A 16,773-nucleotide genomic window follows, 5' to 3' on the forward strand; every position below is an offset into this window, starting at 1 on the left:
AAAAACTGTATGTTCTCTCCTGTCTGAGTCATGGAGGTCTGTGGGCCTTATCCCCGCTGCTCAGGGTCAATGGCGGTGGGATGGGTTACAGGCGCTTTCAGCCACTGCGCCTTGAAACTCTGGAACACTCTTCATCTAAACCCTCCGTCTCGCCCCCTTCCTTCCCCAGTGTTCAGGTCGGGTCTGAGGACCTTCCTCTTCGCCCGGCTCGGCGTCGTGCTCCGCCACTGTCAAGCGCTCTGGGACGCTGCCCGGCACGAGGGTAGCGCTGTGCAAATGCAAGTGGTTGTTGTTGTAGGTGAGGGGCAGCACGTGGAAGGCTGCTCCGAACTCACCCCAGAGCGAAGGGAGCCAGGCTAACACTGTCCCAGCGCCTCAAAAATAATCCTCGTCACACGTTTAACTTGGCGAGACCTTTCCGGACGTTCAACTGCATCCCGAGCCCTTGAGTTTATTCCTACAGCCTGCTGCGATTTGAAGCCGTGAGCCGCTGATCATTTCAGTGTTTTGTGCCACATTTGTCCAATTTGCACGGGGAGAAAGGGCAGATCTTAACTGCTCAACTGGCACGTAATGGATTAGCCACCACATCGGCCTCTCTTCCACACACAACTGAGCACTAAATGTAGTGCCTTGCTTCACGCACAGTCGCCATGGGGGAAAATTACTCTCATATTTCTTCCGCAGGCCTGCGGGGAAGGAGAAGTGGTGAGGGGGGGGGGGGTGGGGGGCGGGCAGCGCTGATACATTTACTGTTTGGCAGAGAGAGAGAGAGAGAGAGCCCTTTTTTTTTCTCTTTTCTCTTTTTTTTCTTGTCCTGATTAGTTCCAACTAAATGATGCAGCCCAACCCTCCGCACAAATGTTTTATACCATCTCTCAGCCACGCTGTGGCCAGTTCCTTTAACGGTCTCGTAAACCGAATATACCGTTAAGTGTAGTGACTGTGTATCTTGTGGGCCGAAACGTGAGAGCCAATTGCGCACAGCAGTGTCCCACAAACAGTCGTGGATCGAATGATCACATTTTTTGGTGGGGGGAGGGATTATTAACCCCGGAAAACCCCACCAATCGACTAACAACTGGATTCCTACTTGCTGCTGGGTAAACAGAGGCGTGTGTGTGGAGTAAGGAAACTGGCCTTAAGGTTTCACCCCGCCCGGGAATCGAACCTGGGACCTCTCACTTGCGAAGTGAGTGCTCTAACCACTACACGACGGTACTCCATATGTACATATAGATGAGTATGTAGATATACAGTTATACGGGAAGTGAGAGGATTGATTACAGGGTTTGGAGAAAGGGCAGGCAGATGGGAATGAATGCCTTATAATAATAATAAGTAATAATCCTCGCGCCTTATCACGTCGTTGAGAAGTCTCAAAGCACTTCACAGAATATATTGTAAAGTGGAGTGACAGTGCGTTTTGGGGGCGAAATCCCCTTCTGCAGAAGCACCATTTCGGAGCTGTGAGTTCACTGTATTGAAGACTCACCCCTGTATTGAAGACCGCCCTTCTCCCCTCTTTAAAACAATTCCTCGGGGGAAACACAAGAGCCCCTGTCTATACCCTCTCTCTCTCGCTCTGGGCTGAATTCTCTGTTGCTCCCAGTTACCTAGCAGCCTGTGTGAGAACGTACAAAAACCCAGCTCCGTACAGAAGCACTTTCTCTCTTTATTTCACTGCCTCCATTTCGCTTCAGGCCGGGTTATTCTCGTGGTTGGTAATTATATCAATTCAGTTTATAATTCAGCCTGAAACATTACCACTCACTGGTCTGCTAAAGGCTGCACATTAACCTTCAGTGCACCGTCAGTCTGAAAGTCCATTTGAACGTGACAGCGAATCTACAGGGAATACATCATCCCAGCCTCCAGCTTTTAACACCTCTTTCCTACCCACACACACACACCCACTGCCAGTGGGCTTCCTGCTGGTATTCTAAATGGACCAAATTACTCTCTTTATCTCTGTCTCTACGACTTTCTTTCTGTCCGTCTCACTTTCTCTATCCGCCCCCTCTCACTCTCTCTCTCTCTCTCTTCTCTCCCTCTTCCTCTCAGCTTTTTGCCTTTCTGTTTTTCTCCCCGTTTCTTTTCTATTTTGTATTCCAGAATTAGGTAAGGATTTCCACGTGTGGGTGGGAGGCGTGGAATTCTCAGCTTGGTTTGGATACGCTTAAGCACGGTGATGGGTTTCCGCGTGTGTCAGACACCCGGCTGACCCCCACCCCCCCAAAAAAAATAATTCTTCTCTCTCACTTTCTCTTTTTCTGTTTACCTAACTCTCTCTCTCTATTACTTCCTTTGTTCCGCTATAACCATCTGTCTATTACCTTCTCTGCACTGTTTCATGTTCTCACTCTCTCTAAAACATTTTCTCTCTCTTATTGTTACTTTCTCTCTCTTTCTATACATACATATATATATTGATAACCTATCTCTCGTTCTCTCTCTCTCAATATAAATCTCCCTCTCTATTATATATAAACTTTCACCCCATGTCGATGCTTCAATTGAACAAAGGAATCTAAGATGCAGAGAGAAAAAAAAAGCCTAAGACTGGGTGGAATTTGGGGTCCCTGATGCCTGTTGTTTGACCAGTGTCACTGATTAGCCAGTCGGATGCTGAGAGCGAGTGACACCAGAAAGCTGGCCTTTCGCAAGCACAAGGAACATCCAGGGGCAGGTAGGGGCCTCGGCAGCAACTGAGCCAAAGCCCGAGGGCGATGAGCTCTCAGGCGGTCTGCTAAACACTGAGGAAGTTCACAGGAGATCCTGACCTGCCTCAGCTGCTGCAGGTTGCTACTGAGCTGTAGATTCATGGCAAAGACTCTCGGCGTCAAGGAGGTCAAAGCTTGTTATTTTGTGCCATTCCTGTTGTCCTTGCTATTCCTTATCTGGCCCGTTATAGTCTACAGAACACTTCTTCGTTAGTAAGAATTGCATTGGCGATGCACTTGGGGAGCTTGTAGTTGAGGTCACCCGGCTCTATGATCTCCACCAAACCCTCTCTCCCCCGCTCACACCCTCTGTTTCTTCACACTCAGGCCTGCTGCACATCACCTCGTCTTCCTCCACCCCCCCCTCACCCCACCCACTCCACCATCGGTGGGCAAGCTTTCAGCCACTCCGCCCCTCGCTCTCCGCATCCCACCCCTGCCTCTTGCGATCTCACCCGAGCCTTCAGAGGTCTTCACTCTACTTTCAATCAATATCTTATCCACTCCCCCCTCTCACTTGCTCTTTGAAGCACTTTGAGACGTTCGATCGACGCGAAAGGCACAAGGTAAGTGCACGTTTTTGTTTCAATCGACTGATTAAAAATAGAGGTTAGAGTTAGTAAAGATGGAAAAAAGGTTTGTTTTCCACTGGGAAACACTCTATTGCTCGAGTGGAGTAAAGTGCCCAGATTCTACGGTTTCTGGAGCTGTCAGTCAGAATCAGGTTGGCGAGAGATGTCCCTCTGTACTCTCCTACCCACCTGCTCGCTCTCACTTTTCCGAGACTATCATGTCTGCAGCAAACTAAGTGGTCTTTTCCCAGCTGGGACGCTTTCCATCACCCCCCCTCCCACCACTTCACAGGACCTTCTATGTTGCACTGTATTACATACAAAGTGGACGTTAAAGATTCCCTCTTCTCCCTCTCACTCCTCATTGTAACACTGATATACCCTGCACCCACCCATCAGAGTAACACTCTGTAATAATAATAATAGTAGTAGGATTATAATAATAGGATTATTATTATAGTAATTCTCACTGTAACAAATATATACTCCGCACTCCGCACTCCTCACTCCGCCGCTCTGATGATTATAATAATAATCACGTCATTGAGACGTCTCAAAGCGCTTCACGGGATAGTTTGTAACGTGAATTGATTGAGGTGTATTTTGTACGTGAAAAGATGCCATGATTTATATTCTCCGCACCCTTCATTGTGCCCACCAAAGATACATTATCTGCATTCATCGCTCCAACGCTCTGATACAGCCCACGATTCTGTGTGTGGAAAATGGGAGCAAAATGGGAGGGCCGTGGAATCAACATCAAAAACAACAGCTTGCATTTATATAGCGCCCTTCACAAGTAGCAACCAGGAGTGCTTAACCAGAAAAGGCATGAGCGCAGAGAGTGTTACAGTGAAGGGGGACATAACTCTACCAAACCCTGAGCTGCTAATTTGCAGTTATTTAATGATGGTATTGATTGGCCTTGTTTACTTAATGCTGCTAAAGCCAATTCCGATGCCCAATCCATATCAGCCCTTTACAGGTTCCATCACAGAACTTTTGTTGAAAACAATTCTAACCATTTAATCCGACACGTTCTCAAATTGCTTCACAGAGAATCGCTGCCAGGTGATGTATTTGTAACCAAATGCAGTGGCCAACGTGCACACAATAATAATAATATTAATAATAATAATAATCCTTGTATTTGTTAGCATAATATAAATAACAAGGTGCCATAAATAGCCTTGAACTGATGACCAGTTTCACTGACCAAACCGATTGTTTGGTTGGGACACAGGGAGAAATTCCCTCTTCTTTACAAATAATAGTCACGGGATCTCTAATGTCCGCCTGCACCGGTAAAAAGATGGCACCTCGCTTTAACGTACGATACGAAAGGACGGCACCTTGGACAATGCGATCTCCCCCTAGTTCTGCACTGGAGTTACGAGCCTGGACTGTGAGCCCAAAGCCTTGACCCCAGTATCCATCACCTTTCCAGTTAAAGCCTGCTCATCCACATATCCAACATGCCTGCGCTCTTTCTAAACGAACGCACTTGACGGTCAGTGGGCTTCCCAATCACCAATAAAACAGTTTCATTTTCGATTCGCAGTCGCCTCGTTAGCAGTCCAAAGAGGGAGGGAATCTTTCTGTCATTAGCTATTTTATATATTGATGCAAAACGACTATTAATGAGTCGCTAAGCAGGCACTCAGGAGCGCGGACTAATTTGTTCTATTGAATATTTATTTATCTCGTTCATAGCAATATGTGAAATTCCGTGCGAGAAGAACATGGGACAGGTTTTGACTCCCGAAGAGAAATAAGAGGGACAGACAGAACCGCACACGGTTAATAATAATAATAATAATAATAATAACAACTTGGATTTATATAGCGCCCTCCACGCCGGACGGCGTCTCAGAGCACTTTACAGTAACGGATCCCGGGACCGAGCCGGGGGGAGGGGTGGGAAGGTGACCAAAAGCGCGGTCGAAGAGAAAGGTCTTCAGCAGAGACCTGAAAATAGGAAGAGAGGGGAGCGAGGGGAAGGGAGTGAGGAAGGGAATTCCAGAGCCTCGGGGCGCAGTGGCTGAAGGTACGGCCAACGAGGGTGGAGCGGAGGACTCGGGGGACGAGGAGGAGGCCAGACCCAGAGGAACAAAGGCAAAGGGTACTGTTTTGAGGAGCGAGGTCAGAGAGGTCGGGGGGTATTATTAATATTACTAAATAATATTAATTAATTTGATCGACTCTTGATTGTTTGTTATTCACTTTGCTCCGTTTGTAGCCTAGAATTCCTCATGTTCTTTGGCTTAAGACCTTTTGCCTCAAAAGATAAACTTGGGCGAATATTTTTGGGAGGGGGCGGCGGGGGTGGGGTGGGGGGAAATTGGTTAGAATAATATCAATAATAGTAATAATAATAATAATGGTTGGAATTGACATAGCGTCTTATCGCGTCTTCGATACGTCTCAAAGCGCTTCACGGAATACAACCGAGGCAGGTCTCCTGTATAGTTTCAGTCCATAGCACTCAGGAACGTGAAGCCTTCGCTGCGTTCTCTATGTTCCCTATCGCAGAGCAGTGTGATGCCCTTGAGCTCTAAGTGAATCTTTGCCTGAGACATTACAACATTTCTGTTCTGCAATAGCGCTGCAATATAATGTGGATGAGGTATATAAATCCATTCGCGTTGACTGCCTTCTCTCACTGTGCTGCCTTCTGCCAAACCCCACGTCTTTATAAGCAATGCTTTATGATGCGTTTTATATAAAAAGCAGTTACGACTTGACCGGTTGATCTTTCTTATTGTTTATTTTTTTATCCCTCTGACCAATTTTCTCTGCTTCGTCCCCTGAAGGCACTGGCTGTCTGGTGCTGGGATAGGTTTGCGATAGCCCTGGTTACTGCCCCAGACAGCATCAACTTCCTTTAGGAGCCAGAAGGCTTCACAGGATATATTGTACAGTGAATTGACTATATTTTGGGGGCGAAACACGGCAGCCAATTGCACACAGCAGCGTCCCCACAATCAGTGGTGGATTGAGTGACCAAATTATAATTTTTGGGGTGGTTGGAGGGATTATTATCCCTGGAAAGCGATCCGCCTGTCGACCAGCAACTGGGTTCTTAATTACTGCTGGGTAAACAGAGGCGTGTAGAGTAAGGAAACTTGCCTAATGCTTCTCCCCACCCGGGAATCGAACCTGGGTCCTCTGCCTTCTGCGGCTTGCAATGCAGTAATTCATCCAAAGAAGACGGCACTCAGAACCCTTCTCTAGTCAGTCTCACGTAGATTGTCCAGCTCTCATTTTTGCTAAGCACTGCCAGGGAGTTGGGAGGGGTTTGGGGAGTGGGAAACCACTAGAGAGTGTGTATCAGCTTCCCTCCCCTCACCCCACACACCCCAGCCCACCACCACCTTGGGCTCACGCACATCTTAATTGGAGAGAGCGAGTGTTGGAGAGATCCCAAATTGCTGAGCGAAAGGGTTTCCCCCGAAACCGTTTTTTTAATATTATTATTAAAGTTGTAAATCTGTCATGGATGAGCCCCTACACGGTGGGAGGGAAGCCGTGTGAACAGGGATCCAAAGAGAAATCAAACAATTAGCCGCAGGAAAAATTGAACTTTAACAAGCCTCAGATGAATGTTGTGCCTTGTTTATACAGCACAAGTGCTGGCGGCACAAATCCTTATATAATAATATTAATAATAATCCTTGCATTCGTTACAGAGACATCTCAAAGCGATGAGACATTGCTGTCAATTGCGACAGCATATTTCAGATACAGTAGTTGAAGAGGTGGTGAGTTCAGGGCTGTGAAGGGGAATTTTTTTTAGGACAGACACCAGGAAGTATCTCTTTACACAAGCTGGACTCGATAAAGAAACAGCCCGAACGCTACGATGGGCTGCCGTGAAAAGACATTGCCACTGGAACCACTGTGTGCAGCGGAGAGTCTGAGCTAATCCCAAATCCCCAACACAAGAGGAATTGTTTGTAATGGAGCAATGTATTCGTAGTTGATGAACTCATTTTCAGTGCCTCGGACCTCTCTCTCTCTCTCTCTCTCCTGGACATGTTTTGCTCCCTTAGAATCCCGAGATTGTTTGTAGCCCACTTGCCTCTGGGTCAGAAGGTTGGAGGTTCAAGATCCAAATTGGGACGCAATCTAGGCTGACACTCCGGTGGAGCATTAAGCGGCATTGTTGGAAGTGCCGTCCTTTGGATGAAACACTAAAGCCAAGATTTTGTCTGTCTGTTCAGTGGACATTCAAGATACCATGACATTATGGGCAAAGAGATTTCTCCCGTTGTCCTGCCCAACAGGTCAGTCACATCAACGGTTGTGGGACCTCCCTGTGTGCAAATTGGGGTCCGCATTTGCCCACAAATTACACGTGTGGTAAACCTGACAGTAATTCCCTGTGAAGCGTTTTGACATCAATGCAAGATTTCTTATAACTCTGAGTTTGGCTTAGGGCTGTTACTTCTGTTAGTTTTGGATTTTATTCCTTCTCCCTCCTCCTCGTCTCCAGATTTCTCCCAGAAACTGTGATAGCTTAATCTCCGGAAAAAGCCATGAATATTTCAAGACGCAGATGAATCATCTGCAAAGACATGACTTTCAAGATAATTAATTTACGACTTAAAAGAGCTTGTGTGAAGATATGCCTTGTAAAAACTGCCACATTACATTTAAAACCTGATTTTCTATTCAAATTTGTAGACACTGAACCCAAGTGTACGACAACCAATCCAAAGTTCCACCCAAAACATGATGGAAACTTTAATGTAATTGAGGTGAGACGCAAACAATTATTAAAGTTCAAACCTCAAATGTGGCTTCACAGCCCTGTGAGGGACAACTCCATCTTCTCTTCCTCACTCGTTTCATATCGTAGTTGGATAAACTGTGTTTGTCATTATACCCTCAACCTCTGGAACTCTCTGCCTCTATCCCTCTGCCTTGACCTCTCTACCTATCTTCAAATCCCATCTGAAGATCTACCTCTTTGACCGTACCTTTGGTCACCTCCCACCCCTCCTCCAAGCTTGACCAGCAAAACCCGCCACTGTCAAGCACTCCGAGATGTTATTCTATGTGAAAATGCAAGCTGTCATTGTCATTCTGGTTTGCAGATACCGTACAAACACATCTACTGCAATCGTCTTGTCCATGGCTGCTGAGCGGATCTTAAAACAATAAATATAGAGCAATTATAGCATCCACCACCCATGCATTCCCTGCGATTTACCATTCTGTTTTGTGTTTATTTTCTACCAGTGATAAAACTAAACCATCCAACAAAATATTATCTGAAAAATCAAATGGTGTAATAGCCGGGCGTATAATCCTTGGCTGACGATCTTTTCTCCTCTGGCGAGTTTGAACCAACTATTTTCGGTTTATTCCATCCTTTTTCCTCTAGTTTCACGTCTTCGAGACATCTCAAAGCCCTTTGCAGAATACGCTGCAAAGGGAATTGACTGAATATTTTGTGGGCGAAACGTGGCAGCCAATTGAGCACAGCAGGGTCCCATTTTTGCAGTCAATCCAGAGGTGAATTGTCAAAGGTTGACAGCGTAACATCACAGAAAAAGCCCTGTCAATTTTCAGCCCCCACCTCTCCCCCAACCCCCACCCACCCCCCATTTAAATTGGTCAAGGGTGGGGAGTACACAGGGAAACATCACATTCAAACAAATCTTCCTTAACACAACCTTACTCCAAAATTTACATGAATCGGTCCCTCCCCTCGTTGGTGTGTGCGGGATGTTGCTGTCGCAGAATCGCTTTATTTCCAATGATAAACTCTTTTTCTCTAAGTGCTTCGAGGCTATTTATTTTTATCGTGCAAACGTGCCATGTACATGCGAGTTGTTTTGATAGGTTGTTAGACATTTGCATTAAATGTACAGCGAATAAATAAATATGGTCACTCAATCCGCTTTTTGCCCACAAAATACACAGTCACTACACTTTACAGTATTTTCCGTGAAGCACTTTAAGATGTCTCAAAGACATGATAAAGCTCTATATCAAATGCAAGGATTATTATTATTATTATTATTATTATTATTACATTGGCGATGCTGAGGGGTACAATAGATTTGCCTATTCTGAAAATTAAACTAAGATTGCGGAGGGAATGGCCTGCTTTCCTTCAGGTTCTCTTATTGCTGTGCTCTGGGAATAGACCCTGAACTCACATCCTGTGGGTTCTCCGCACATGCAAAAGTGTGTCTCGCTGCACTACTTAAGTAATTAAAATAGAGTGCTACTGTATTTTCCTCTAATGCAATATCTGCCACTGTCCACATTAAGTGTACTTTAATGCTATGCCATTATTGCAACTTGTTTGGAAAAAGAAAATCATGCACTGAGCACAAATCTTAAAACTCTTTTGCAATCCCATTGTATTAATTGCTAATTTATTCCACCGGCTTCAACAATCATAACGCTATACCTTTCTTTGGATCTCGCTTGTTGTAAGGCATGTTTGACAGTAAGTGCTTCTCTCACAAAGGGAGGTATTTAGCCTAACTTCATATTAGTTCCATCCCTTAACACTTTCGTTGAATAATGGGTTACTAATTGTATGACAGTGTACGATACCCTTTGATTACTTACACCGCTAAAGTGTGACTGGCGGTAATGAAGGCACAAGTCACTTTCATACCGACATTAGCAACTTTGGAATGAGTATGAATCATATTAAAGCACTGCACCTCATTCAGAGAGCATCTTTCATATGCGATGAGCAAGGTGAAGAGTAGAGAGCATTTGGGCTGGGAGGGAAATAGGGACATAGGAATTGCTAGACAAAAATAGCTACCATCTGGTTCCCCTTCTACCATCCTGGTAGTTGCACGCTACAATAATAGAGATGCTGGGAACAGGAACGAGAGGTAGGAGGATTTTAAGGATATTGGCCAACGCCATGGTAAAGAGATGTGTTTTTTTNAAAAGAGGTTTGAAGATGTGGAGCGAGGGACATTCAGAAGGGTCTGAGGAGCTAGACTGGAGATTGGAGGAGATGGTGTGGAATAAGGATGGGATGAGACTGTGCAGAAATTTATTGGAATTTATTCTCAGTGGCCTCGCCCCACCCTACCTCTGCAACCTCTAACCCCCTACCAACCCTCCGCTCAGCCGGCTCCGGCCTGCTTCACGTCCCCCGACCCACCCGCCCCACCATTTGCGGCAGAGCCTTCAGCCACTCTGCCCCCAACCTCTGGAATTCCATCCCCCAATCTCTCCGCCTCGCCCCCTCCTTAGCCTCCTTCAAGTCCCACCTCAAAACCCCCCTCTTCGACCGTGCCATCGGCCACCCCCCCGATCCCCTCCCCTCCCTTAACCCCCAACCCCAGCTCGGGTCTGAAATGCTATACACTGTCCAGCGCCTCGGGACGTCCTCCCGACGTGAAAGGCGCTATACAAATGTAATCTTGTTGTTGTTGTTATTGAAGGAACTTAAAAGTCAATCACTGAGAGACTGGGAGCCAGTGGAGCTTGGCGAGGAAAGGAATAATGAGGGATGGGATACCACCAGCTCTGTGCTATCCTCAGCTCTGCCGTCTACGTGACTGATTAAAATGTTCTTTCACGAGTTGACTCAGCCAAGATGAGAATAACAATAATAATCCTTGCATTTGATGCAGCACGTTATCACGTCATTGAGACGTCTCAAAGCACTTCACTGAATGAGGTGGATTGACTGAGCATTTTGTGGACGAAACACGGCAGCCAATTACGCACAGCAATGTCCCACAAAGAAGCGTTGTTTTTTTTGCCAGTGGGTGTGGGGGGGAGGAATTATTACCTCCGGCTGCGAGGCGAACGCACTAACCACTACGCCACAGGACCCCAGGATAAATAGGCGCGAATGGTCAGTCCATGAATAAAATTAGAATCGGGTTCTATTTTTTCCAATTTTTGCTCTTAAAAACAAAACACATTCTGAGATTATTACTATATTGGACTGATATTTTTTTGGGGGGGGGAGTCAAGGCTGCCAGAATTGGAATTGGATACAGTTGCTTCATACAGCAGCAATACATTATTTGGTGGGGTCGATACTATCAGGGTCAATATCTTAAAATGCTTCTGATCTGTATTGTTTCTCCCATTAACCACTGTATAAATGTAGTTAGAATGAACTGCCTTCTCCATATTTAAGTGGAGTCCTGTGGTGTAGTGGTGAGCACTCTCACCTTACAAGAGGACCCCGCGGTTTGATTCCCGGGCAGGACATTTCCTTACTCCACAAGCCTCTGTTTACCTAATAGTAAGTAGGTAACTAATTAGACGATTAATGGATCGCTTTTCCGGGAGTAATAAGCCCTGAAAAAAATAATATGGTCACTCAATCCACGACTGTTTGTGGGACATTGCTGTGTGCAATCGGCTGCTGCGTTTGGTCCACAAAATGCGCAGTCCCTACACTTCACAATATATTCTTTGAAGCGCTTTGAGACGTCTCAAAGGCAAGGATAATTATTATTATTAATGCAGTTAAAAGTCCCACAGTGTAATATACTTGTGTTCCACAAACAAAACCACCTCACCTTAAACCAACACAATCATTATACAGTAAACTCCTGATAACTCGACTCTGGTTTCACTTGTCGCTACCGCTTATGTCATCATTGCTGTCGATACATGTGCATATATCGTCGCTCTTGATAACTTGTCACTGTGCCCTTGTCCCTTGGAGTGATGAGTTATCAGGAGTTTACTGTACCTAAAGATAGTCTTTTACTCTGACTGCTTTATAGAGATTTATTGGACTTGGCTGTTGCACATTCCGGGGCATTCAGATGGTCCTTTGTACAAAGCAAAGAGGAGGTCTGCAAATGGTAATGCGGATTATAACAAGTTGCAATGATTCACGAGAAACAAAAGTCCTTTCGGACACATTCCCTTGAGGGGTGTTCAGCGACTTAAGCCTCGGCCACTCTCTTGAGCGCGGTGATGGGTTTCCGCATGCGACGTGTCAAGACACCTGGGTGACCAAGAAAAAAGGGAGAGACTGAACACACACACAAACATACGGCATACACGCACACAACATACACCCACACACAACACACACACACACAGCGATCTCCTGGTGAACTCCCAGCCCCCTGTTCCCCATTGGGATCTACATTGGCCACAGAAGCCAATCAGGGTTTGTGTGGTAGGCAGTGTGACAGTGTGACTGCAACGGGAAGCCTATAGGCTCCAGCAATGGGCAGTCAGACAGCCTGTAATTATAGATGACTGGTGTGTAGGAGCGTCCATATTACTGTACTGTACAACCAGAGGCTGTGGTTGCAGAGAGAGAGAGAGAGAGAGAAAGGGAGAGGAGAGCAGAGAGAGAGAGAGAGAGGGAGGGGGTGGGGGGAGGTTCTTGTCCTGGTGCCTGTGTGGGGGATCCAGGGCTCATTCACTCACATGCACTGATCAGAAAGGGGGGAGAGAGTTGGCTGTTTTGTTCTGCATTTGCGAGACGGTTTGGAGGGATCTGAACGGGAACCACAGTCAAACCAGTCAACTGGTGCAGTCCGCGAAGGGAGAGAGGGAGAGGGAGAGGGAGAGAGAGCTCCCAAACCTACAGTAAGTACCAAAACCCTTCAGTGTGTGTGTGTGTGTGTGTGGGGCACAGTGACTGGAGGGGAAAGGGTTTGGGATGGAGAGCGAATGGCACACAGTGCGGGGAAAGCAACGCACGAAACAACGGCAAAGAGAGGATTTGGGTTCATTTGTTAAAAGCTTTTTCTCTTTCCGTCTCTGTCTCTGTCTCTGTCTCTCTCTCTGTCTCTGTCCCTGTGGTGAGACGGTTTTTTTTTAATTAGAGATGTAATGTTCTTTTTTTAAAAAAAATGACATGTAGAATAGAATGGATCAGGGAAAGTCCAGGAGAGAGAGGGAGGGAGGGAGGGAGGGAGAGGGAGAGAGGGAGGGAGAGGGAGGGAGGGAGGGAGAGGGAGGGAGGGAGGGAGGGAGGGAGAGGGAGAGAGGGAGGGAGAGAGAGGGAGAGGGAGGGAGGGAGGAAGGGAGGGAGAGGGAGAGGGAGGGAGAGAAGGAGGGAGGGAGGGAGGGAGAGAGAGAGGGAGAGGGAGGGAGAGAGGGAGAGGGAGAGGGAGGGAGAGAGACAAGTGCTGTAGTTCTGAATGGGGCGGTGTTAAAAATAATTGCTTTGCTTTAAGGAACAATAAGGTAGTTTCCAACTTCTATATGCAAACAAAACAGTGTTATGTTATGTTATGTTATGTCTATCTATTGCTTCAAATGTTTTCTGGAGTTTGGCTTCCAATGCTGTGTGTAAATTGAGGTCTCTCTCTCTGTACTGTCACACACCACATGTTAAGGATTCCTCCCCCAAAGTACCCCCTCCCCAGGGAACAGCACTGAGAGGACTGAGGACTGGGGGTCTGAGCTGTGGAGAGAGGCACAGACGGGTCTCCCCATCAGTGCTGTCACTACACCACGTCTCGGGGGGAAGAGAGAGCTCCATCGCCGGAATAAGCGATGGTGTTTTGTTTTAAACGCCGTCTTTGAGAAGATATGTACACACACAGCAGATGAAAGATGGAGAGGTCCCCCCCCCCCCCCCCCCTCCTGCCAGTGAGGAGGGCAACAGTGAGCCTCTGGGGGGGGGGTCCGGGGTCCGGGGTTCGGGCGCTATTTACCTTCTATTCCCACTTCTCGAAAAAGGTTTGTTTAAGGCACCGGTCAGTGGGAGCAGTGCCCACAGAGAGGGGCAGTGCCCACAGAGAGGGGCAGTGCCCACAGAGAGGGGCAGCGCTCAGACGGTATTAATGGCTTTTTTTAATATACATATCACCGTTTTCCTATCACTTCTGGGGCGCCCTCACCCTCACCCTCACCCTCACCCCCACCCTCGCCCTCACCCTTACCCTCACCCCCACCCTCACCCTCACCCATACCCTCACCCTTACCCTCACCCTTACCCTCACCCATACCCTCACCCTCACCCATACCCCCACCCTCACCCATACCCTCACCCCCACCCTCACCCTCACCCTCACCCTTACCCTCACCCATACCCTCACCCTCACCCATACCCCCACCCTCACCCATACCCTCACCCCCACCCTCACCCCCACCCTCACCCTTACCCTCACCCATACCCATACCCTCACCCTTACCCTCACCCTCACCCTTACCCTCACCCTGTGAGGGATGTGCTGGGTGAGGGGTCCTGGGGCGGGGGGGAGGCTGTGTGTGTGTGTGTGTGTCTGTGTGTGTGTGTCTCTCTCTGTGTGTCTCTCTGTGTGTGTGTGTGTCTGTGTGTGTGTCTGTGTGTGTGTGTGTGTGTGTGTCTGTGGGTGTGTGTGTCTGTGTGTGTGTGTCTGTGTGTGTGTGTGTCTGTGTGTGTGTGTGTGTGTGTCTGTGGGGTGTGTGTGTCTGTGTGTGTGTGTCTGTGTGTGTGTGTCTGTGTGTGTGTGTGTACGCAAACCGCAGAATTTTTCCCCTTCAGACTGAATGTGTGTGATTCAGTGATGAATCACTGTGCAGTCAGTATGTGTGATCACAAGCAATGTGTCTGTGTGTGTGTGTGTCTGTGTGTGTGTGTGTCTGTGTGTGTGTCTGTGTGTCTGTCTGTGTCTGTGTGTGTGTGTGTGTGTGTGTGTCTGTCTGTGTCTGTGTGTGTGTCTGTGTGTGTCTGTGTCTGTGTGTCTGTGTGTGTGTCTGTCTGTGTGTGTGTGTGTGTCTGTGTGTGAGGTGGGTATGTGCCGATGTGGGCAAACTGCCCATTGGTGGATGGCAAATGTTTGCAGCCAATTTTCTCGCCTTTTCTGTGTGTGTATGTATGTGGGGGGTCTGTCAGTCTTTGTGTCTGTCAGGAGCATGTGGGGGGTGGGGGGCACATTTGCACAGTCTGTGTGTGTGTGTGTGTGTGGGGGGGGTGGTTGGGTGGGAACATGTGTGTGTGTGTGTGGGGGGGGGGGGTGGGAACGTGTGTGTGTGTGTGGGGGGGGAACATGTGTGTGTGGGGGGGGACATGTGTGTGTGTGGGGGGGGGAACGTGTGTGTGTGGGGGGGGGGTTTCAAGCTGAGCTGAATACACATTGAGCAGAGTGGCGTTGTCACTGTTAATGGAAAATTGGAAGGAAACCAAAACACTTCATTAAACACACATAACCTGTGTGTCACTTTAGGCAATAAATGTGTGTGTGTGTGTGTGTGGGGGGGGGGGGGGGGGGGGGGCGGGGGGAAGATATCAGACCTTTATAACAATTCCCACAAGTCAGAGAGGAACCAGGTGCCTGTGTGTGTACGTGTGTGTGTATGTGTGTGTTATACAGTACCCCCACCTCTCTATTTCTCCTTCCCTCCTGCAAATACATCTCTCATCCTGATGAGAGCAAAATGTATCCCTCAGCCTTGCCCCTTCCTTCCCCATCTTCAAGTCGCGCCTGAAGACTTTCCTCTTGACCGTGCCTATGGTCACCTCCCCCCCGACTCGGTGTCGTGCTCCGCCACTGTCAAGCGCTCTGGGACGCTGTCCTGCGTGAGGGGGAGCTGTGTAAACAAACACAGGTTGTTGTAGTAAATTCCTTCTCATCCCCACCGCTGCCGAGAGGAATTTTGCCCCAGGATCTATTGAGCGGACATTGTTGACCTTCACCATTTGCAGTTAAGTTCAACGGCTCCAAGGAAAACCTTTTAAACTTGTTATGACTTGACCTGTGGGGGGGGGGGACATGTAAGGAACATTCACCCTATGGTTTCTACGAGCTGAGGTTTGCTGCTGCTGTCTGTATTTCTGTCCCTCTCTCGCCCCATCAGCAGGTCTGGGCTTTTAGTCGAAGTGCATTTTCTAATTGGATTTTCAACATCAGGTTGTGTGTTCGCTCTGTGGTGCTCTCGCTCTCGTCGTCTCCTGTTAATTAAACCCAGCCGGAGGTGTTCAAAAATCGTGAAGGTTCTTTTTTTCTAAGTTACGTAGGGGAAAAACTTCACTGCTCACTGGGAGCACTCTCCTCGCAAGCGAGAGGACCCGGGTTCGATTCCTGGGCGGGGTGAAACCTTAGACAAGTTTCCTTACTCCTCCACGCACACGCCTCTGTTTACTGAGCAATAAGTAGGATCGCTTTTCTGGGGGGGGGCGGGGGGGTAATAAACACACCAAAAAAAAGTCATCCCCTCCCCCCCATCCACCCCACCCCACTCCCACCAATATCAGACAGACATTAGGCTCCACTTTGACACCCCTCCCAACCCCCCACCCCAACCCAGGGTGAAACAGCCGGCCTCAGCACGCAATATCTAGTGACAAATAAAGGAAGGTTACTTGAGAAAGTTACCAGAGGGCAGTTATTCATGGCAGTGATTTATTGAGCTTCTCAGACCTCAGGCTCACTCTCTCTGACTCTCTCTCCTTCCCTCAGCTTGTTCAAGGTCCAAAAACATACCTCTTTGACCGTGTTTTTGATCATCTTCTCCCCCACCCCCACCACCACGACACATACTTTGGCTTCCATTCCCAGCTTAGGTCACCCAGC

This window comes from Callorhinchus milii, unplaced genomic scaffold (genome assembly GCF_018977255.1).
Source record: "Callorhinchus milii isolate IMCB2004 unplaced genomic scaffold, IMCB_Cmil_1.0 Scaffold19, whole genome shotgun sequence".
Classification (NCBI taxonomy): domain Eukaryota; kingdom Metazoa; phylum Chordata; class Chondrichthyes; order Chimaeriformes; family Callorhinchidae; genus Callorhinchus; species Callorhinchus milii.